At 50.5% G+C, this 23,353-nt stretch overlaps 1 long non-coding RNA gene across 2 annotated transcripts in view; it reads left to right on the top strand.

The window, feature by feature from the left end:
- The first annotated feature begins 430 nt into the window (after nucleotides 1–430).
- LOC113456642 overlaps nucleotides 431–23,353 on the top strand; it is a 47,318-nt gene continuing 24,395 nt past the window's right edge. Inside the window, exons 1-2 of one of the 2 annotated variants that reach the window (XR_003377396.1) lie at nucleotides 431–478; nucleotides 1,006–1,321. This is a non-coding gene — a long non-coding RNA (uncharacterized LOC113456642). The other variant, XR_003377395.1, reaches the window with a different exon arrangement.

The raw sequence follows: 23,353 nt of genomic DNA on the forward strand, positions 1-23,353 counted from the left end.
AGGAAGGAGAGGAGGCCAGGAAAGGGGAGGCACCTTTCTTACCCAAGTCCCTAGGTCCACAAGTACTCCACGTGGGTAGGGGCGTCTCACACACAATGCGCCCCCAGCCACATTCGCTGGCTCATCTCTGCATTCCTATAGGCGTCAGGCCTCCACGGGCCACGTCGCCGCCACCTGCTGCTGTAAACCCAGCACTGGGGAACGTGCATTATTATCATTTTCCCTCCATCCACCCTCACCCAGGAGGTCCCTGATACACCGGACCAGGCTGAGGCCAGGTCTTCCCCGGCCCACTCCCCAGCAGCGACGTAGAGGTAGAGGGAGGAGCTCTAGCCGGCAACATCAGCCTTCCCCTGCCGCCTCCCCCACCGAAGCTCCCCTCCTCTCCCTCTTCGTTCCCCTCCCTACTCTTCCCCTCCCCTCTGCCGCAGCCCAGCTCCTAGCGCGTCAGCGTGGGCTTCCCGGAGCGAGTCGCTAGGTAACAGGGCTGGCTCCGCAGACCCGGGCCAGGGAAGCCCGCGCGCGTCGTCAGCATCAGCGGGGCGGGGGACTCACTGAACCTCCCCTGTCGGGGTCTGCAGACCCCCCGGGCTGGCTAGCGGTCCCCTCCCTGGATGCTTTAAGGGTGCTCATCACCGTTGTCGAGCTACCCATCTCCTGCGGGGACCCCGACGTCGCCGCCCCCTCCGACTCCCTAGCTGGTGTGCACCACTCTCAGTGCGGCCAGGTGGGCGACCCTCGGCTGCGGTTGCGGTGGTGGCCAGTAAGCTGCGATCTGGGGCCGGGTGGGACTACGCCACTATTGGGGCGTCTCGGGCCACCGCGGCCGGCAGACCGGCCATGTGCTAAAGTTTCTGGGGTTCGACTGGCCAGCGGGTGCACGGCGCGGGGCGCAGAGCGCGGTGGGTGGGGCGCGCTGTGCTGCCCGCCCCTGGCCCAGCAGGGCGCAGCTCTGTGCGCTCTCACGCTTTCTTTCTCTCCTTTCCCGGGCGCTGCTGTCCTCAGAGATCTTCCTCCGAGCCCAGGCGCGGGGCATGAGGAGCCCCCAAGTATCGCCTGCAGACAACCCAGCCACGCGCACACCTCGCCAGCCGCTGACGGGGACATGAGCAGTTCGATCCAGCTCTGGTGCCTGGTGGCCAGCCTCAGCCGGCAGCGGCCAATGGGTCCTTGCTGCCTGGGAGAATGAGGCAGGAACCCGCGGCCACCTCTCTCTCCTCCTTCTCGCCTTCCTCTGGCTCCCGCGCCCCGGGCCCGGGCCAGGCTGTGGCTCTGCTGCGTGCCCTGCGCGCCCCCCACTTGCCTCCGGATGCTCTTCTCGGTAAGCCAGGCCCTTAGCCTCGGGAACAAAGCCCCTTCGCAGGGCTCAGAAGCAGCCTCCAAGCCCCCTCTCCATTCACCATCCAGTGCCTGGAATTTGTCCCCAAACCCTACCTGAGTCTGAACTGCCAAGGTGCCTTCAAGACCCGATGTTTTCCTGGGCTATCTGGGAGACAGCAGCGGGCTTGACACGCAGGCAAGCAAGAGACCTGTTTGGTCTAGATAAGCATCTATGTGTGAAACCTAGATTCGGACTTAGTCACTTGGGGGACCCTGATGTTTGGTAGGTGTCCAGGCATTGCTGGATGGTGTATCTTCAAACCGCTCCAAGGAAAACAGGTTCTCATTCTCAGTATTTCAGATCAGGAAACTGAGGCCCAGAGTGATTGGATATGCTAATCAAGGTCACGAGGTGGAAAGCAAGGTGCTCACCACCTCATTACACTGATCCTTTTGTCACAAACACGCCTGTCTCATTCCCTCCACTAGCTGCTCCCGCCTCAAGAGCCTCTGCATGTGTGTGAAAAGACGCCTTCCAATGACGGCTGAGACGGGATAAATTGCTAGTAGAATGCATTTTCCATTCACCCCTCCATCTAATGCTGCCAATCATGACATGTGGTAACTGTGAAGCGTCCTCTTAGTTCAGTTGGGGGTACATTGTGTGTGTGTCTTGGGGGGGGGAGGGATCAATACATTTCCTTGTGCTTTCTTTCCCGGCTGTTTTCCAGGGCTCTTGAAGGATGGAGAGGGGTTTCAGTTATTCCTATGTGTGTTTTTCTGTGCTGGGTGCGCAAGCAAGTTCAGCCTCACTGGGCATCCTTAGACTTTCTCCTGGGCAAGACCCAGCAGCAGCAGCACCTGGGCTGGTTGTGCAAATATTAGAGATAGCGAATTCGCAGGAGCTGGGGGCTGATTCCGTATGGCCAGAAGGCAGAGGCCACCTGGGTCCTGACTCATAGTTGCCGTGGCTCTGTGTGTCAGCAGAACTTTACACTTCTGGGCCCAGAGGGAGATGGGACAGGCCTTGACACAGACATGAGGCTCTCTGCTTGCCCAGCCTCCCTGACATGCAGCCTGTGACTCTTCCCCTAAGTGCATGTAGGTAATCCTAACCAAGGAGGCCATGGGAAATCGTTTGGTCTTTGTCTGAACATCTGTTTAAGGTGTTGAGTATTTAAGTCACCTGTCACCTCCATGTGGAAAGTGATGGTGGTGCGCAGGGGAAGACCCTTTGCCCCAGGGACCTCAGTGTCTGTGTTAACAGAAGGATCTGGGCTGGGTTGAATGATGTCTCAGATCCCTCCAAGGTCCAGGACTCTGGGTCCGAGAACTAGCGGGTCACAAGCCTAAACTAGGCTCTGGGAGGCCCATCTTTCACAGACATAGGGACTGAATAGATTGTTGATTTCCAAGAAGAGGATTTGGTGCTCAAAGAGCAATGCCAGTCAGGTTCAGCCAAAGGAGGTGATGCCCCTGCTTCAGTGGATTATTTATTGGGCCAAAACATAGCGGCTATAAAACGTTCCAAGTTGCCAGACTGGGGTTATGGAATAGGTTAGGCATTTCAATTGGAGAGATGGCTTTGGCCGCTTGAACTGATCAAATTCAATGTATCACCTTGACACATAGCGGGCTGGGAAGCAGCATGGCTAACAAGCCTTGCTGCCCTCTGGAAAAAAAATCAGCTACATTTTTGTAAGTGAATCCAAGCCTGAGCCAACAGCAAGTAACCAGTCGGGAATGGTTTGGTCTCCTGCCTCTTCTCTCTGCCGATTATGTTAGTGCCAGGCGGAGTCCACCAAGTGCACTCACAGAGGCTGTGAGGAGAGAGGTGGCCAGCGAGGGTGCTCAGACCCTCACTTAATTTTATTGTATTTGGGGCCTCTTATTAGAGCTGAATGCCTCAAGTTGACCTATGGGCTGTCAATGGGTTGTTGCCAGTCTTTTAAAGTTGTAGATTAATGAGCCTTTTAAAGCAGTACCGAATCCCAAGTCAAATGGACACATGCCACCTTTTCCCGGAAACTCTGTGCCCAGCAGGGTTTGGTGGCTATTTGAAACTCACGAAGCCAGAAAAGAAGCTTCCTTTCTTTTTGGCATGCTCGTGGGGTTGTTGAAGAGAAAACAATGCTTCTTGGTGGTGGTATTAATCTCCCAGAACTGTGTGTTTTAGGTCCTCATGATTAATGGGTACAGTTTTGAATAAAAAATGAATATAGAGAAACGGTCTTCATTAAGTTACTCCTGAAGATGACAACGTAATTATGAAATAACGATTTTTGGATCATATATCATACTGCTAGCACCCGAAACTGGGTTACACGATACACCATTGATCCCCATTCTGATATTTAATTTTTTAATCCATCAGTTTTCTCACATCTTTGGGGCTTTCCCCTGCACACACATGCACAACGCCCTGAAAATGAACGATGCAGAATAGATTTCCTCCTTTTCAGTTTTGCTTGGTGAAACCCACTCTCTCTTTCTAGAAGGTCTCAAAACCTGAATTCTTCCACACAGTACCTAGGCTGGCCTCTGGCTAAGATGCATCTGAGGTGCCTAGATTTCTGTGGGAGGGCAAAGGCTATGAAGGGTGCATAAATAAATAACAAGGAAAAGGTGATTCCTCTGTGGGCTTACCCTGTTGGATTGGGAGTGAGGCTGTTGGCTTTGATGGTGGGACATGTTCAGCACGGTGGGGTCTCTGAGGTGTTCCATTCTACACAGTGATTGTCACTAAGGATAGTTGCTTGGACAGACCATAGAAGGTGTTCGAGAAAAGGAAGTGGCTGGGAAACTAGCTCTCCTGCTTGTTCGTGCGTTGGGACAGTTTACTCCCACTCTCTGGGTCTGGGCTCTGCTCTGTATGACGGGGCTTTATGTTTGCATATAAATGTGTATGGTTAGTAACAACCGGTATCTTTCAACTCTGAACTCGAAGAATCCTTAGAGTTTGCCCACTGCTGGTTATTAATAGATCCAGAATGTTATGTACACCCAGATTATGTAACGCGCTCAATTAGACGTCCATAGATACAATGAAGACCCGATCACTTTGAAAGACGTGTTTTGTTGGCTTAGGTCAAGCCTCAGTGCCCTGAGTACACGACGGAACTCCCATCCTGAAAGACACGTGCCTGTTTCCCTCAGGGGCTTCGCTTGAACACACCCGAGAACATTGGAATGAGCCGTGACCCTCTCTGGGATCCATGTGGCAGGAGACACAAGAAGGGTTATATAATTTGGGTCAGTGGGGTAGGAAGAACATGACGTCCTAGCTGCAGAGCTTCAAAGTCAAGGGACTTAGGGATTTTGCCTCGTTCTCAGGCTATTCCTGGAAGGTAAGGAGGGAAGATTGTAATTACTGCTTGCGTTTGTTTTGAAAATGGAAAGTACTTAATTAGAGCCCTGAACTCAGTGGAAGGTTCAAAGTGGCAGGGAACAGTAGCTGGGGACCTCCGCCAGCTTCTTCATGCAGTCAATCCTCCTGTGTCAGGTAGGTAGGTAGCATGTTGCCTGGGGCAGGGGGAGGGGGAGGGTCAAGGCCTCCTGTGAAGTCACTTTCACCTAGAGCGAGAGAAAGCAGCCACCTGACCCGAAGCATCTTGTCCCTTAGGGAGTGGTTATTGTCCACCTTGTGTGTTAGATGAGGAAGCTGCGCTCTAAGAGCTGATAACCCTTCAGAACTTACAGAGGTATCAAAATGGCGCAGCCAGGCGTGATACTGAGCGCCCCGCAAGGGTTTAAGCCACCCCACACTGTCACTTCTGTCCTCTGCTGCCGCAGAGTGTCTGCTAACCAAAGTGCGTCCTTCCTCCCAAATTTTTAAATAATGCCACTGTACTAAAAAAAGCTTATGGAAGATTTGACGTGGAGACCATATGGAGTGATTCAGCTATTGATAGAACTCTTGAATTGTACTTTTTTTTAAAAAAAAAAAAGAAAGAAAAAGGACATCAGATTTCTTTTAAGCACATAAAATCGAATACATGTGTCCCCAAAGAGGGTCAGAACTAAGCCAGGTGTGACCTGAAAAAGGTTGGTGTTAGCCGTTCTTCGGGGAGAGCTAAAATAACTCCATCAGGTTCCATATGCCCCTGGGGTGCTGTGGGAAGTGATAGGCAGGATGACACCCCAGTCCCTTTAGAAGACACCTCGAGCCCATACCTGCTGACAAGGGACACAGAATCAAAGTTGCATAACAGACACTTTCAAAGGTCGGTTTTTCCTCCCCCACCCCAGGGTGCCAGCGAGCTAATCCTCCCAAATAGTACAAGCAGGGGATAGATGTGAGGATTTTAAAGTTCACTCCCAGTGCTGAGGAGGCTCAGGACTTAAGAGTGTGTGGGTTCTGAAGGGGTTCAGGATGCCTGTGGGGTGGAAGTCTAAGATGGCCTTGGAGGCTCAGCCAGGCTATGGTCCTAACGCTCTTTGCTCCTGGGTTTGCAGAACTTCTTCAGATCAGCCCTCCCCAGGACCCAAGACTTCCAGGTCGCATTTGCAGCCCACAATTTATGGAGAATAAAAAGAGGTCATTGAACACGTAGTAGCTGGCTACATGGCTTCACATTCTAGGAATTAAACTTGTCCTGGTTATTTTCTCTAGCAGCTGAATGTCCAGTTCCGATGTCAGCTTTGCCTATGTCTTCCTAGTGATGTCTTAGCTAATAGAACCCCCGCCCCTTCCACCTCTTTGGACTGCCAATCTCTGGTGCCAAAAGCCTTAAGTTTCATGATAGGTGATTCATGGGGGTAGGTGGGGGAGGCAATAGAATGAGTTAGAAAACTTGGTGGTGATTCATCTGTGATCTGTACCATACCAACAGCCTCCTGGTGCTCAGCATGGAGTTCTTATTCATAAGTGAGGCTTCCCAGTGCTTGTTCCCATTAAGACCCAGAGAGTCCAAACTTTGAGAGAGCAGATGGGTGCTTGGTAGCCGCAGTGAGATTTCTAGTATGTGTGACTATTAAAGACAGATGTCGGTGGCTTTCTGGGGTTAAAGGCCGTATCTGCTCAAGCACCTCCTGTTAGAGAGGTGTGTATTAGTACTTGATGCATTGGTGTGATGGAAACCCGAATCTCAAGGTCAGGAGGCGGTGGTGTTTATGAGGGTCGATGGATTCCCTAGTGGGTTTTGTTTCTTAATAATTTGATCTGCCACGAGCTGCTGTGTGCGCCTCATTTAGCATCAGGAAGCTAAGAAGCAAGTAGGGAATGCCCAGAGCGTTTTCCCATAAGCTCCCATTCTTGGCCTGGATCTGCTAATATAATCTGGGGATCTCACCAATGCCACATGCTCCACCCAGCTGCAGAGAAGCCAGTGGGGTCCAGATTGGCTTTGACACATCTCCGCCCACTTGGGGTTCTCTGACTTCCTTAATTCAGAAAGTGGATGATCATGATGGTCATTGTCATTTAATGGTGGAAAAATGACAGCGCTTGGGTTTTTAAGGAAAGCATCACAAGCGAGCTTAAAATGATTTGTAAATGTAGGGTCTTCCCTTTCGCTTGCTTTATTGACTACTTCTAAAAGAGTAAGCCCTGCTCTTTGGTGCTAAAATCTGAACGGAGACGGAGACGTGAAAAACCGACATCCCGGGCCTTCCGTCTGAGAGCAAGAATGGAAAAATCCACCTGCTTTCTGAAAGGGAGAGCTGGAGGCTGTTCCCCCGTCACTCTTACCGGCAAGATCAACATCGCCTCTGTCCAGAAAGTCCCTGTGGGTGCAGTTTTGACACTCAGGCCTGCTGGAGGCACCCCCGTGGCACCTCCTGGAGCTACAGTGTCCATCTGTGTGGGCCTGGCACCATTGCTTCACCAGTGATGTGCCCCACTCCAGCCTGAAGTCTGGACCACGCCATCTTCTTCCTCTCAGACACTTGCCAGTTGGCAGTGGTTTCACCATCACTTAGTATGCACAGACCCTGTTCGATGCCGAGGCTACCATGGTAGACACATAGAGCTTCTGTGTGTTGTGTCCTGCTAATGCCCCTGTCAGCCTGGGACATCGTCCCTCCTCTTTGTCAGGGAAGCCATCTAAAGCCTGGAGGGCTTAGCTGTCACACGGGACCTGGAGGCAGGTTGGTGAGAGCAAGTGGCCCTGGCGGCAGTCAGTGATGTGCTTGTGAGCCCTGCTTCTCTCCCCTAGCTGCCCTGGGAAGAGCCAGCACTCCACTCCGGTTCTCCACTTGCTTCTCTAGCCATCTAGGCCAGCAGGCTGTCCCTGCCCAGTCGTTTTCCAAATGGAATCAGGTATCCGGTCTATGCAGGCTCCGGAGTGCTTATTAAAATGTAGATTATTTGGCTTTGCCGCACATCTGTTGAATCGGAACCTCTGAGGGACCAACTGTGTTATTTCTAACACAGTTTCCAGGTCAGTGTCATCTTGGGCGCTATGAAACTCCAGGCTGTTGCCTGTCACAGGAGTGGTCACTAGAGGCCATTTCTGCCCCAAATGTTCCTCCAGGGACAACCTCCCCTGCATGGGATCATCCTGCCACACCTCTGCGACCCTTGCGCTGGTTCCCTCGTAGCCATTCTCCCTGCTCTCTCTCTCTGCCCACTACAGACATCTGTGGGACACTCGGTGGACTTGTGTTTTCCTCTCGGCCGGCTCAGGGAGTGCCAGTGCTGGCTGTGTCCAGTAGATCCCTGCACCATCTGGTCTTGGGTCTCAGCTGCTCTCCCACTCCTTTCTAGCCTCTTTGCCTTTCGGCCAGGCTTCAATCTACCCATTTGCCCAGGTGTGCCCTCTGAGAACCTTGGGCCTGGGTGAAAGGCTTATCTTACAAGAAGTGCCATCTTCTACCCCACTGTTGGAAAATCCACAAAACCTTTTCTCTTCCACCCTGGGGATGAGCCTCAACTTCTGGGGTCATGATCCCAGCTGAAGCTGACTTCAAAGTGGCTCTCTAATTTCCGGCATGGTGTTATAGGATGACTCATCGGTACCGGGTACAGGGCTGGATTGCCAATGTGGTTCTAGCAGTGTCTTTCAGAAGGAGTTTCTAGAAATAGATTGTGTCTCTCTTGGGCTAGACTGTCTCTTCAGCTACCTTAGACCCCGGTGGTCCCATCCTCCCCACACTCACAGATCACTTGCTATAGCCGTGATATTGCGTTGGCCTGGATATAGTCTGAAGTTTTAAGTCAGCCGTCTCTGGTTTTCATACAGGTCAGCAGGATACCTCTCTGGCTTCTTTTGTCTTCTCCGACCAAGATTAAGCTCCCACAGTTCATTCGTCACAAGGGACCCGTCTGGGGCCTTGACTGAGCAACTAATCAACACTCAGACTCACTACTTGGTGACCCTCTCAGAGACTGAACTCAGAGGTGATCTGAGCTTGTGACTGGGAAGGTGGAGTCTTTGGGATGGAGCGTGTGGCTATCACATGGAACTAGGGTTTGGAGCCTGGAAGCTAGCCTACCCATTCAGCAGCGGACCATCCCCCAAAAGGCCACAGACACATCTGACCCTTCCACTCCACCTCATGTCCATGCTTTTCCTTAACTTAAGAATGTGTGTGTGTGTGTGTGTGTGTGTGTGTGTGTACATGTGAGAGTGGAGGCCAGACGACAGCCTCAGGAGTCTTTCTTCAGAAGCTGTCCACCTTATGTTTTGGGACATATCTCTCTCATGAGGAAACTGGGACTTACTTGCTCACTAGCCTAGTCTGGCTGACCAGTGAGCTCCAGGAAGTTACCTGGCTCTGCATCCCCAACACAGGGATTACAGGTCTGTGCCATCACGCTGGCTTTTCTATGACTGCTAGGGATCCAGTTGTGTCCCCACACCAGCTCAACAAGTACTTCGCTGACTGAGTCATTACCTCAGCCCCTTAATTTGTATTATTTATTGAATATAGTGCTGGGTTTTATTATGACAGTTTCATGCATGCACATCATGTGTTCTGTTCATAGTCTTAACTCCCAGTTCCTTCTCTTGTCTTTCTTCTTTCTCTCTCACCCCACCTCTCCTCAAGGTAGTCCCATGTATACTTTGATGCTACGTGTGTGTGTGTGTGTGTGTGTGTGTGCGCACTTACCTCTAGATTCCGCATAAAAAAGAAAGTGTGTGAGATTTGTCTTCCCGAGTCTGGCTTATTCCCCTTAACTTAATGATCTCCAGTTCCATCCATTTTCCTGCAAATGATGCAATTTCATTCTTTATGGTGGGATAGAATTCTGATTTCTTGACCCTTTCCTCAGGTGAGAGGCGTCTGAGCTGGTTCTGTATCCTGGCTGTGGTGTGTGGTGGTGCAGAAAGCAGGGGTGGACATCTGTCTCTGTGGTATGTCAAATTAGAATCCTTTGTCGATACACCCAGGACGAGTGGAGCTGCATCGGATGGACATTCCTAGCACTGGTCTTGTCCGGGTGAATTCTCCTTGCTTGTGCTGAAAGGCCAGCGGCCCAATGCTATGAAGGATGAAGGCAAATGAGGTGATGTCTCCTTTCAACAAACTCAGGGACCGTTTGGAAAAACCTGATATGTAATTACCTGTAGCTTGAATGGCTGGGATGCCTGGAGCGGGCCGAGATGGGGAGTATAGGCTGTCTGGGGAGGATGAGAGATGAGCTCAAGTCCGTCAGGCAGAGAGGAGGCTTTCTGGTTGGAGGAAAGGTGAGAGTGAAAATAGTGAGGCCTCGGGGCTGGGGGGAGGGGCAAGTATACTGTAGGCTGCAGTGCTGGGCCAAGGCTGCACAGGCAAGGAAGTAGTGAGGCCTCGGGGCTGGGGGAGGGGCCAGTCCTGCCTTCATGGAAGTGGGTCTTGAAAGCCAATTTAAAGGGTATTCGCTATCTTATAGGTGACAGGGAGCCATAAGAGGTATTTGAGGAAGAGTGTGGGTTTTACAACAATGCATGATGTTCCCAATCCTTGATCTTCTGCAATCTAAGTACAGAACAGCAAAGACGTGTGGAATGTTGAAGGAAATCCATCACACAGCAGTGGACTTGACTGTCAGCTGTGATCATTAGCACTGCTCCTCTCTTGCACTGTTTGTTCCCATTGGCTGATCTTCCAGGAAGGTCCTGCTGTCCAGACTCTGCTTCCATTGACCTTGCTGGGGTTTGCAGCGAAAGCCAGGTAGACGCTGGCTGCAGCCCTGACTTCCCAACTCTTGTGGACATTGGCCAGCAGGAAATGGAGTGGGCAGTGTCCCAGCCTGATTCACTGAGCCATGGGGCTCCCCGTGTCTTCGCAAATGCATTCAGGATGCTTCTGGCCTGAAAACGGCCTCCCGGACCCACATCCACAGTTGAGAGAATCCAGGCCACCAGCATCCCGGAGCTTTGCACTGGCGGTGGCTACGGACAGTGCAAAGAGAGGGTCAGTGTCCACAGCTATTAAGTAAGCAGATGATTTGAAGTAGACCGTGCTCAGCGGGGTGGGTGACTTTCGCAGAGCTGGCTGAAAAGTTGGGACAGGAAGAATTATGTCCCAGGATCACAGGTGGTTACACTCAACTACTTATTTTCATCTCCCCCCAAAAGTCTCCCCTACTAGTCAGTGTACAAATCACTTGGCATTTTCTGGGGAGTAGGGCCCTGGAAGAGAGGCTTCTTCAAGACAGGCTGACAACCTTGCCATGCCAAGATTAGCAGGCGTGTACAGAGGTGCCCTCTGAAGGCTTCCCATCCCTGTTGTCAACCTAGAGAAAGGAATACGGCCATAATGAACCACAGGCGCTCAACAAGCTAAAGACCAGAGATAGGGAGAAACCAGCTCAAGTTTACTATGAATAGGAGGGGACCCAGTCACTCTGCAGCCGCCATGGTTGTTGAGGGTGGCTAGGATACAGAGCTCATTTGTGTCCTCCTGAAAATAGGCAGCTGTGCTCACGTGACCATGCTGCCCATGTGTTCTGAAACTCCCATTCCTTTCCTTCCTCGTGGAACTTACCCCAAATCTCAGGCTTGCTGACCCCTTATTTGCCCCTTGGTTTCTGAAGCTCATATGGATCTTTAATGAGAGCAAAGAGAAGAATCAGTTATCAAAGCAGAACTGGATGCCAGAATCCCTGTGTCTGAGAAAAGATGGGTTTGTGCCCTGTGTTGTAGATCTGGGGGTAGCGAGTGTCTCAGGTTGCATCATTGGGTTTTGGCGCAGCCTTGCACCCTGGCTGTCAGAGCCCCTACACCAACCTTGATATCTGCCTGAATTATTTCTGGGCATCACCCTCAAAGGCTACCTTCCTTCTCTGAGTCCCTGCTCCCTGGGTCCCCAGTACCTGGGACAAATTTGAATCATGCCTTAAGCAATTGTTGCACACAGCGTATGACTGAGTGAAAGGTGCTAGGCTTTGTAGCATCTCAGCTGGGATTTCTCAGTGGCCTGGATCTCTGTACTGCCTTGTACCTTCTCAGATACATCCTCCCTAGTGTGGGAGCAGTGGGTGTCTGTACCGACAGCTGACTACAGTCAAAACTCATGGCTTCACCAGGCACGGCTGTACCTACAGCTTCTGCCCACCCAGTGTCCATCCCAGTGCTTCAGAACGTGAAGGGATTGTTGGTAAAGCTTTCCCAGGCGATGATCTCCAAACTTGGCCAATCTCTGTGGTGGGACCATCGGCTGCTGCAGTTCTGTACACCAGTTTGCATGTCCCTGAGTGGTGCCGGTTTGCCAACGTTATCGATTCCTGTTTTAGAGAAAGGAGAGCAGAGTTACTGAAATCCTATCCTCTTGGTGTAGAAACCCTGAGAGAATTAAGGGTAGTAAGGCAGTTGCAAAAACCATGTTAGTGTCAGGCAGGCTTTTAGGGTGGCTATGGTTAAGATTATTTTAGCTACACATGATGGAACATGACTTCAGTCTCAGTGCGGGGGAGGTGGAGGGAGGAGGGTTAGGAGTTCAAGGTCACTTATGACTACAGAGTGAGTTTAAAGGCAGTCTGGGATACATGAGACTCTGTCTCAGAAAAATTAAATAAATAAATGAGCAAGAAAATAGAAAGGGCATTTTGAATGTCTTTCACAAGCTGCTTTTTCTGGGCAAGAAGCTCCCAGCCACTCCCTAGATTCCCTTCCACTTGGCTGGCGGCTCCTCTACCTGAAGTCCCACATTCAGAGTGACAGCTCCCCAGCAAGATTCTTCACGCTGTCACAACCCCTTCCACAGCCTGCACCTGTTGCCTGCAGCTGTTCCCAGGGAGAAAGCTGAAGCCTTGCACAGATCTGGGTTTAAGTCCAGCTCCATCCTCTCGTTCTCGGTCCGTTTCCTGGACAACCTCCATAACTGTTACAAGCATTGTTTCCTCCTCTGCAAACAAGGCAATAACGGCCATGGGTGAAAGGCATAGACTTTCTATATAGCTGCTCATGGGTGCAGAGCTGTGCTGGTTAAACTGTCAACCTGACATAGCCTAGAATCACCAGAGAAGAGTCTCCATGAGGAATTACCGAGATCAGGTTGGCCAATGGGCACGTCTTTGGAGAACTTCCTTGATTGTTAATTGACATGGGAATACCCAGCCCACTGTGGGCAGCGCTATTCCCTAGGCATGGGGTCCAGAGCAGAGAGAAGGCTAGCTAAGAGCAAGCAAGCAAAAATATGTTTATTCTCTGTTTGCTATTAGCTATCAGACACAGTATGACTAGTTGCTTGGGTTCTTGTTTTGACTTCTTTGAAGTGATGGGCTCTGATGTGAAATTATACCTCAAAGCCTTTCTTCTCAAAACTCTTGTTGTTGGGGTATTTGTCATGACAACACAAATGAAACTAGAACAGGGCCCCACTGACAAAGTACTTGGTTATTTTTGCTAGTGCTCCTGCTTCACAGATGAAAAACTAGGGCTTAGGGAGTGTTTATTTCTGCCTGAAAAAATGTCTCCAAAATGGTGGGTTTTGCCTCTAGTAAGCTCCTGGTTTGTTCAGATAGGTAGTTCTTGCTAGAACCCCGGGAGAGATTGTACTCAGGCTGAGGCTGGGGCTGGAACCATCTGAAAGGCCTCCTCATTCACTGGCCTGGTGCTTGGGCTTGGAAGAGGTGCACAGAGGCGAGGTGTCAGCATGTGGATGGGGACCCTCCTCCTCCATCACTCTGTGGCCATTCTATGTTTCTTAGCATCGGGGCAGGCAGGATATCTGTGCTTCCCACAGGTAGCTGATGTGCTGGGGTGGGGTTGGGGTAGGGGCAGAAGATAGTCTTAGAAGTCGTGTGCCATCACCTCTGACACATGTTTAGAAACAAGTCCCTAGTACTTGGAGAAAAAAGAGCAGTTAGACTCCATCTTTTGAGTAGGGTAGTGGAGAAGGACTTGGAACACAATTTTGGGCTACAACGGAGAGCTTTGGTGATGCATGTGGCAGACCATGTCACTGGAGTGCTGTAAACATCTGCATTGTGGTTATGGTGCTACCTTTTTAGGTGAGAGAGCTCTTGGTCCAGCCCTGGTACCAACCACCCTCCTCATCCTGGCTCTTCATCTCTTTTCCCTCAGCGGACAGTCACAGCTGTTCTCTTTTAGGGCCTGAAGACTTTGTCTTCATACAGGTTCTCTCTCTCTCTCCCCACCCTCCACCGTGTGTGTTGTAATTCATGTTTAATTTATGTGACACATGCATTAATATAAGGAGGAATATTCTAATGTGCTATATTAAAACACTTTCTTCTACCCTAAAACTCGTGTGTGTGTGTGTGTGTGTGTGTGTGTGTGTGTGTGTGTGCGTGCACATGGGCGCACACACGTTTGCATAGGAGTGTTACATTTTTTTCTTTTGATTTGCAAGAAACAGTACGTTTGTGTGGGCAGTGGGCACTGTGCCTACCACAGCTAATGGAGAGAGGAGTCAGAACTGCCCCCTTCCCCCATCTCCTCCCACTTCCTTCTGCCCTCCTGGTCCCTACTGCTGGCCATACTCTTCTTCCAGGCTGAATCTTCTAAGTCCTTCTCTGCATCATTGAGCAAGCCCCCATCCGTTCCCAGCACCCAGAGCCTCCTCTCTGTAGGTCCTTTACTGGGGACAGGCCTGCCTTTGCTAAAAGCTGTCTCCCTTGGCTTTTGGCTGGTCTCTGAGAGCAGAGCCCTAACAGGCCCTCTCTCATTTTCCCGAAAAGACAATGGAGAATGAGCATTCTGTTGGATCTCCCTGTCTTTGGCGACACACATCCCCAACCAGGTTCTGATTTTATGGTCCCCTCATCTGTTTTGTACTAACAGCTGCTCTGTGACAGGGTCTTTCACAGGGGCTGCCTGAACCCTGTCCTCAGAGACTCGGTGTCCGAAAAGCAAACAAGAAAACCCAACAGACAAATGGCTGCAGGCGACAGAGGAGTTTTGATATGAAATTGCCATTTCATGAATTCAAAGCAATATGTTCAGTCTGTTTGCATGAGAGGGGACGAGATGGTAACCAGCCACTCCTCTGAGGAAGATCAGGTGCTCTCTGTCCCCACCACAGAGCACTGCTGTCTCCTATGCCCCCCATTCTCCCAGCTTTGACTTTCTGTCTCTCCTCTGAACAGATACGCAAATAACAGTCACCCTGTAATGGTAGCGTTAGCCCTGCATCTTCATGGCTTCATGGCTCATTCAGTCTCCCTAGACACATTGGTTCCTATACAAGAAGATGGTGGCCTGCCTGGTCCACAAGCTACAGCTAGTCACCGGGTGCCATGGTGGGGAGAGCTATCTCCTGGGGCTGTAAAGGTGATGTGTTCCCTAGGAAGGGCATATAGGGTGGGGAGTTGAAGGTGGCATATTCTCTGTCTCAGGACTGCTTCCTGGCAGCTGCTGAGCTGTTGCTGTATGCATTCGTGAGAAACCAGCCTACGATTTTAATATTACCATATGATAAATGATTTAAAGACTAGGAAGACCCTGATACTAGGATTTGCCAGAGTAATTCTTTTTAAATAGTTAGCGAAGTTAATTAGTCATTACGTACTGCCCTTATTTTTCTTGTTTTTTTTTTTTTTCTATCCCAACTAAGGCTTTGGTTGTAGACCCAAGTGAATTGTGTTTGTGGGCTTGCCTTGTAGATTGAAGGCTTTCAGAGTCCTGGAGGTCACTCAGCTTAAAGTCCAGCCATTGACAGCAAAAAGAAGAGTTGTCCAGAGCTGGCCAAGGCTGGATTGTAGGGAAGCAACACCGACGGTGTGTTGTTTAGGAAGATATCCTCTGGCAATGTGAGTTTGGAATGCTCTCTCTGTTACTCACCTCTGAATCAGAGAATGCAGGCTGAGCCAGGCTTGGTGGTGCACACCTGTAATCCAAGCCCGCGAGAGGCTGAATCAAGACGATTGCTGCATGTCTGAGGTCATCCTGGGCTGAATAGCAAAACATTGTCCCAAACAGACACACAGTAGAAAATCTGAGCTACAGAGGTGTGACTCCATTGTGACTTTGAGTGCTGAGACCTTTCCTGCAGAAACCCCCTGGTGTTTTAGAAGATATTATGCCCCCTCTCAGCTGGATTCCTGTCATGAACCTTGTTTCTTCAACACATTCACGATGGCCCAAGATGACAAATGAGAAAACAAGCTGAGGCCTCATGGGGAGATAGTTCTGGGTCACTCACCTCCTAAGAAGTGGGATTACAATGAGGATCAGAGCCGTCTCTTGTCAAGTTACCTGTGACAGCATCGTAGGAAACCTGTCACCTTTGGACACCTGCTCCCATGCTGTAGGGAGAGCGCTCGCCTGTGATTCTGGTGGTCCCTTGTTCCCAGTCATGGGGAGGTTTTTCTTTTTTAACTCTTGCGTATGTATTTGTATCTATGAGTTTGGGCAGGCTCATGTCACGGCATGTACATCAGAAAACAATCTTAGATGTCAATATTCACCTTCCCCCTTGTGGATCACTGTTGTATGTACCAAACCAGCTGGGTCTCAGCCTCAGGAATCTCCTCTTTCTGCCTCCCCACAGGAACGCTGAGATTACCCACGGGCAGCATCGTATCTGGCTTTATGTTTATGTTCTGGTGACCTGACTCAGGCCCTCACACACTTACGCCTGGAGCCAGGTTTATCTCCCTAGCCTGCCCTAGAAGTACACTAGCCAAGCTGAAAAGAACACCAATGAACTCCCTCATAGTATGGAGGTTAGAAGCCCATAGCAAGGCTGGCCAGGCTGCTTTCCATGCTGGATCCAGGGGAGGACAGCCCCCTCCACTCTTTGCCTCTTCCCAGTTTGTGGTGGTGGTCAGCAGTCCTCACTGACCCTTGATTAATAGAAGTGCTATTCTGCTCCTGTCATCATCACATTTTCCCTGTGTGTCCCCGGTCAACCGTCCATCTCTTTTCCTTATAATGTCATGAGTCTGGTTCAGGCCCCACTCTACTCCAGCATGATCCCATCTTAACTTGATTGCGTCATCAAGCAGGACTGTTGGCTAGGATTTGGCTTGACGCTCACGTTATAGCAGACAGTATGCCTAAGGTCCCCTAACTCTCGGCTAGAAGGTTCTATGAGTGTTCAGTGCTGTCTCACCCTGAGGCCTGGGTCGGCTTTGTGAATGTCCCAGTAATGCCCTGTGCCCCCTCATCCCTCTGCCAGGATAGGCATAGCTCTTGCCGCTGCCAGCTTGGAGCCACGGAGACAGTTTGTGCTGCTTTGGCATCTGTTTGGGGCCACTGCCAACTCCTGGCACAGTGAGTGGGTGGCAGCTTGGGCACAGTGTGTGTCTGCAAGGCAACCCTTCCCTCAGCAGCATGTGTCATTTTCCCCAGGGCTTCTGGCAGCCCCTGACTGGCTAGGGTGTCTTCGACCTCGGTGTAGGTGAGGGGCAGCTGTGTTTGGGGATGGACTAGGAGCTTGGACTGTCCGTTCATTTGGTTCTCTTCACCAAGTGACACATGTGTGTCCTCTCCTCGGTTTCAGGCATGTGGGAGCTTGCATGTGTTTTCAACTTTCCTTGCCTCCTGGGGACCATGTGAGACTCCCTTGGGAGATTCCCCACTCTGTAGGATTGCTGCTCTTGTCCTTGAATATGCCAGTCCTTGCCTTAGAGCTGGGACGTGCTTGGCTGAGGAGCACGGTAGAAGATGGTGTGTCCCCATATGTCTGCTGGAGACATGTGGGGTAGTGTGGCCCCATTCAATCTGCTTGTGGGCTTGGGGGTTTGGAGGAGGTGGACCTATGAAAAAAACCTTGTCACGATTACAGGCGAATGTCTGAGGGGGGCACTGTGTTCTCAAGCCAATGTCTGCCTAGATTGGCTCATCCCATAATGTAAGGAGGTTTTCTCACTTAGGGGAACCAGAAACAGGGAACATGGGTTCTCTGGAGTTTTGCAATGTTTTCTAGAAACTGCAAGAAACTCAAGGAAGTGGGCATAGATGAATGGGAGAAGGGGTGGGGGCAGCATAGGATTCTGGGCAGGAACTGTGATGGCTCGAGGCAGCAGAGGTGGGTGGGTGAGGGGGTAGTTCTGGACTCTAGGAGACAGGAGCCTGGAGCAGCCTTGCTAAAACCACACATGGCCTGGCTCTTTAAGGAAAATGCTGCTGCACAGTGGACTCCATGGTGGCCCCAAATGGCTGTCCTTAGAGACTTGAGGACTGGGAGTTTGACTCTCTCTTGATTTCCAAAGCTGTCTCTGGGCTTGCTGAGGACAGTGGCTGCTGCTGAGGAACCCTGGACTTCTTTCAGCAGCCAGAAATCTCAGTTAGCAAGAAAGAAGGAGCCCCAGTACTGCAGGCATCCTGTTCAGGCACGGGAGCACTCAACTCAGAAGTATTCTAGAACATTCTAACAGGCAGCCATTGAAAAGTGCTGATACCTAGGCTCTCACTAAAGAAGGCCTGGTTCTGAGGCAGAGTCTAGAGACCAGCTAATCTCCAAGTCCCCACGGGTACTATATCTAAAGTTAAACACGTCTGGCAGCTCTAGGACATGAAGGCACCATGTAGGTACTAGCCCTGCCTCAACGGGCCTGTTTCTTCATTGGCGGATGGCTTGAGGCCCCACCTAGCAAAGAGGAGTATGGGGACTCCAGGAAATCCGGGCACCCTGAAACCCTTGTCTACTATGGGGTCAGAGCAGCCTGCTGCTGCTGTCTCAGTGGGGCAGGTGTAGTCATTCATTTTGATTCTCACTTTGGTGGGATTTGGAGTCACCATGAAAACGAACCTCTGGGAATGTCTGTGAGGGGGCTTTTAGACAGAGTTGACGGAGGTGGGAATGCCCACCATGACTGGGCAGCACCGTTCAATGGGTGGCATCTCAGACTGCATAAAAAAAGAGACAGTGAGCTTCAGCATCCATCTCCTCTCACACTGTTCCCTGAATATCGATGCAAAGTGACCTCCTTCCCCACCGCGATGAACTCTGCTCTCGAAATGTGAACTAAAATGAGCACACGCTTCTTTAAGCCACTTTCGAATCCTTTGTCACCACAATGAGTGAAGCAGCTGAGTAGTGGGGCCAGGCAGGTTACCTGGCCGGCAGAGATGCTGGGACCTCTGCCTTCAGGTGTGCTGTTAACGTCTAGCCAGATGTGGAGAGAGGGGCTGGAAGAAAAGAACCCATATCCTCGGCCCTGGTCTCTTTTTGATTAAAAAAAATAAAATAAAGTAAAATGACGTTTTGCAGCAAATTTCTCTCCTTGGGGAAGAGGCAGTCCTGTTGGTAAGGAGCCCACATTGAACACGTGCTATGCGCTGCATCTTGGGGACCCTAAATGGATTCGACAAATTAGACAGAGTCGTGCCCCACTAGAGTTGAGCATGTTTGGGGTTCCCCTTTCTTTAACCCGCAAGAACCAGGTTTGTAGGGGGAATAGCAGGAAGGGAGGCATTCATCCCATGGCCACTGGCAGCCTCCACTCTCATCAAGGTATTTTTTCCTTTTGGTATAAGCAGTTCACAGTCAACTGAGAAAGGAGATTTGGAACCAAGCCCATGACCTTCTGCAGGTACCGAGCGGTGGGTCTATAGATTGTTCGGTTTTTACATAAAACAGAAAGTCTCCAGGGCCGACCTGGAGAGAACAAGCCGCCCCACTGGTTGACCTGCTTCTCTGAGCTCACTGAGGCACTTCTTGGATCGTGAGTCTGCCAGCCTCCCCCTAATCTAGATGGCTGAGGGGGCGTTGGGTAGAGTAGTCACAGAAGGGAAGCGACAGAGATCCTGGGGGTGGGGGCTGCATCTCAGCAGACCTCTGCTTGCTGTCTGTCAGCTTATTTATGTTGGGAAGTGCCCACCCGCTGCCTGTATCTGCCAAGCACATCTTTGCTGGTGCTGGGCTGGAGCCCAGGGCACAGAGAGAGTGCAGACAGGGGAGTCAGGCTAAACAGCTAGCTCTTGGAGAACTGGGGCATTGCTGTAGCAGAGGGAACCTCAAGAAGTACACAGCCTGCCTGTATCCTGGGAAGGAGGTTCTGAGCTGCTTCTGGAGGGGGTGCTGCTGTGAGCCTTGGGAGTGAGGGAGGGCTCTGATGTGAGAACCTGTGTTTGAGTCTGGGGGAATAGTGCTCCACCAGGCCTGCTTGGGTTTGGCTCAGGCTGGTAGGGTGGGCTGGAGCCCAGGGTTGAAGGGAGACACACAGACTCATTCGTATGCAGAATGGATTTGGTAGTAATGTTCCAGGACCTCATCCTAGCATTCAAAGAGTTTGTCCTGGCAAACGGTGTGTGTGTGTGTATGTGTCTGTGTGCATGTGTGTCTGTATCTGTGTGTGTGTGTCTATGTATATCTCTGTGTGTTTATGTGTCTGTGTCTCTGTGTGTATGCATGTCTGTGTCTCTGTGTCTCTGTTCATCTCTGTGTGTGTCTATATATGTATATCTGTGTCTATGTTTCTGTGTGTCTGTGTGTCTCTGTATGTCCGTATATGTGTGTATGTGTCTCTGTGTTTGTGTGTATATGTGTGTCTCTATGTCTGTTTGTCTGTCTGTGTGTCTCTGTGTATATATATATGTCTGTGTGTCTCTGTGTGTTTGTATATATGTGTGTGTCTCTGTGTGTCTCTGTATTTGTGTGTATATGTGTATCCTTATGTCTGTCTGTCTGACTGTCCGTTTGTCTCTGTATACGTGTGTGTGTGTTTGTGTATGTTATGCATGCATGTGCCTGTGTATTTGTGTGTTTGTCTGTGTATATGTGTGTCCATGTGTGTGTTTGCATGTTTGTATATATGTGTGTCTGTGTGAATGTATGTGTGTATGCGTTTGTGTCTCTGTGTGTGGGGTGTTGGGGATGTGCACACATACTTTGTATTCATGATGTGCACGGAGAGAGGAGAGCGAGAATATGAAGAGTTTTAGAATGAAGCTAACCAAAATCCAGGCAGCGGACAGAGGAGTCAACCTGGGCCTTATTCGGTGGTCCCTAACCCATGACACCGCTGAGTTGCCTAGGGTAGCCCCTCTGCCGTTATGGATTCTTAAACTGCCCAACTTTCCTATTGAGCTGGAATTTACCAGTGTCTCAGGCTCTTCCCTGTGTAGCACCTCTGTGTCTCTTACCTCATCCATTTGGCTTTCTGGAAACTTCCTCACTACCAGCACCCTGGCCCTCAGAACTTCTTTTGGGTTGAGACACAGCATGTGCCTTTGCTTTCCCAAAAACAGGTTCCTCTTTGCCCCTCCTTCATCTCCCAGATGGGTTGCTGCCTTTTCCCTGACCTGTGGCGGTCTTCTGTAGGCCAGGTCTCTGGGCTGCGATAGATCGCAATGCCTGCTCATGTACCTGTTGAATCTCCAGCTTTAAACATGGAACCTGTCCCCAGGCTGGCATTGATCAAAACTTTTATCAGAGAAACTATAGAATCATTGAGAAAGCAGGGAATGTCATACCTTGAGTGAGTGGCAGACTGCAGTGTTGCGACTCTCCATACAACACCAGCCTTCCTTCTTGTGTCTTGAGAAGTCTGTAGCTGGCACCAGGAGAAACAACCCAGAAACTGCTTCTAGCAAGAGAGTACTGTGGACTGAGTCAGGCATCACGGCAGGGCCTTATTGGTCAGTCTCTGGGGAAACTGAAACAAAAGCCTAAAAGCAGACTGACCCAAGGCAGCTGAGTAAGGCCTGTGGGTAGCCATTGTCTGTCACAGGACACCTTACCTGTGGCAGTTAAATTTTTGTCAGCCCCTGTTCTGGGGAGAGGACATGACAAATCCTGTCCTAATGAAGGTTCCATGGAGGAGCTGGGCACAGGGCAGGAGCTGGAGCAGACTCTTCGGAGCTCGCTCATCCCTAACCTCACCTCACCCCCTGAGGGTGGAAGGTCCTGCAGGGTTTGCCTTCCCATAGTGCAGTAGAAGCATGGATTCCACTTGGTGCAGTTTGCAGAAATGCGCAGGGGTCCCCCAGAGGTGATTACTCTTATTTTCCATTTGCAGAACAGCTCCAAACCCTGCTTTGTTGGCACACCGTGAAGGGAACTCTCCAGTTTGCACTCTCCAGTACAGGGGCAGCGTCTCCCCCTCGAGCCTCTCTGAGAAGCTTACTCTTCGCAGCCCTCCCTCATGTTCGCCTTGCAGTCCAGCCGCCCCCACCGCAACCTCATTCTGCTTAGCTGCCTCTAAAACAGCAGCATGCAGTTTGTGACTCAATACAAGCTTTCTGTCATTTGAAAATTAGATTTTATTTATTTATTGGGGTTGGGGAGGAGCATGCAGTGGACAGAGGGTGACTTGGAGGAATCAGTTCCCGCCTTCCATCTGTGGAAGTTCAATCTGGAGACTGAACTCGGGTCGTAGGTGTTGTGGCAAGTGCCTTTCCCCGCTGAGCCATATTGCCAGCCCCACTGTTTCTGTTGTTGCCTTGAGACCAGGGCTCACTGTGTTGCCTGGCTGAGCTTTGAACCCTTGGGCTTAAGACATCCTCCCCCTCGCTGGGGCCTCAGCCATACACTCTACTCCATTTACTTCTTCAAATAGCTCTGCCTGGCGTATATTTTTTTTACTTTGTATTAAAATTACTTTTTAATTAACACATTCACATGATAAATAAAATTGTGCAGACAGGCATACAATAAACTCCTGTTACATATTGAATGCTTACACTGTCCTGAAACGTTTCTCAGATGAACTCATGCGCTCACTGCAATCCAGTCCCCTTCTGCAGACACTAAGAGCCCTGTCCACATGGCTGATAGAGCCCCATCTGTCCTGCCACGGGCATCCTAATTCAAAACAGGAAGACTTGGCCCCCATACTAGCGGTCCAGACCCATCTATATTTCTTCACACACTTCTCCTAGTTACTTTTATTTGTGGAAAGTGTGTTCTTTTTTTTTTTAGCTTAATTCATTTTATTATTTTATGTGTGCGTGCCTGTATGTATGTCCGGGTACCACATGCATACCTGGTATTTGCCAGAAAAGAACACCGGATCCCCTGGAAGTAGAGTCACGGATGGTAGTGAGCTGCCATGTAGATGCAAGAACAGAAAGTGCTCTTAATCCCTGAGCCACCTCCTCCAGCCCCTTCTGTCAGATACTTTGCAAATCTGCAAATCTGCCATTGTCCTTTGGCCGTGCCCTTGTCTTCCTATTTTGTGAGATGAGACCATTGATGTCCCAGACTTTCTCCTGACTTCTGTCTCAGCCTCCGTGTCACTCACCTTGCATTAGGGCCTATGTGCCATCAGGGTCCTTCCCTTAAGTGTCTTGTCCCATGTTCTCTCCGTAGCTATTGCCTGTAGCTTGGCAAAAGACTTGAAAGGATCAGGTGTCACTGGCATCGTTTTTACTGCTACAGAAGTGTCAAAAGCTGGGTAAGCCGTGTACTAGGATGTGTTCTCCAGAGGCAAACATCTGGAGCCCTGAACCAGGAGACACAGAAGGAGCTGAAATGTTCTCTTTGCTTGTCTGTCCTCCATCAGTGTCTTAGCATCCTGCCATGTTTCACTGGGATCGTGTGGTTTGAACAAGAATGTCCTCCGCTGACTCTCACGTTTGAACACTTGGTCCCTGTTGGTGGTGCTGTTTGGGGAGGGGAATTATGGAACCTTTAGGGGGTGGAGGCTTGCTGGAGGAAGTGCGTCACTGCGGACGCGATCTGGGGTTTATAGTGTCACCTCACTTCTTCTAGGTTCTCTCTCTCTCTGGGGTTTATAGTGTCACCTCACTTCTTC

This window comes from Microtus ochrogaster, chromosome 1 (assembly GCF_000317375.1).
Source record: "Microtus ochrogaster isolate Prairie Vole_2 chromosome 1, MicOch1.0, whole genome shotgun sequence".
Taxonomy (NCBI): Eukaryota; Metazoa; Chordata; class Mammalia; order Rodentia; family Cricetidae; genus Microtus; species Microtus ochrogaster.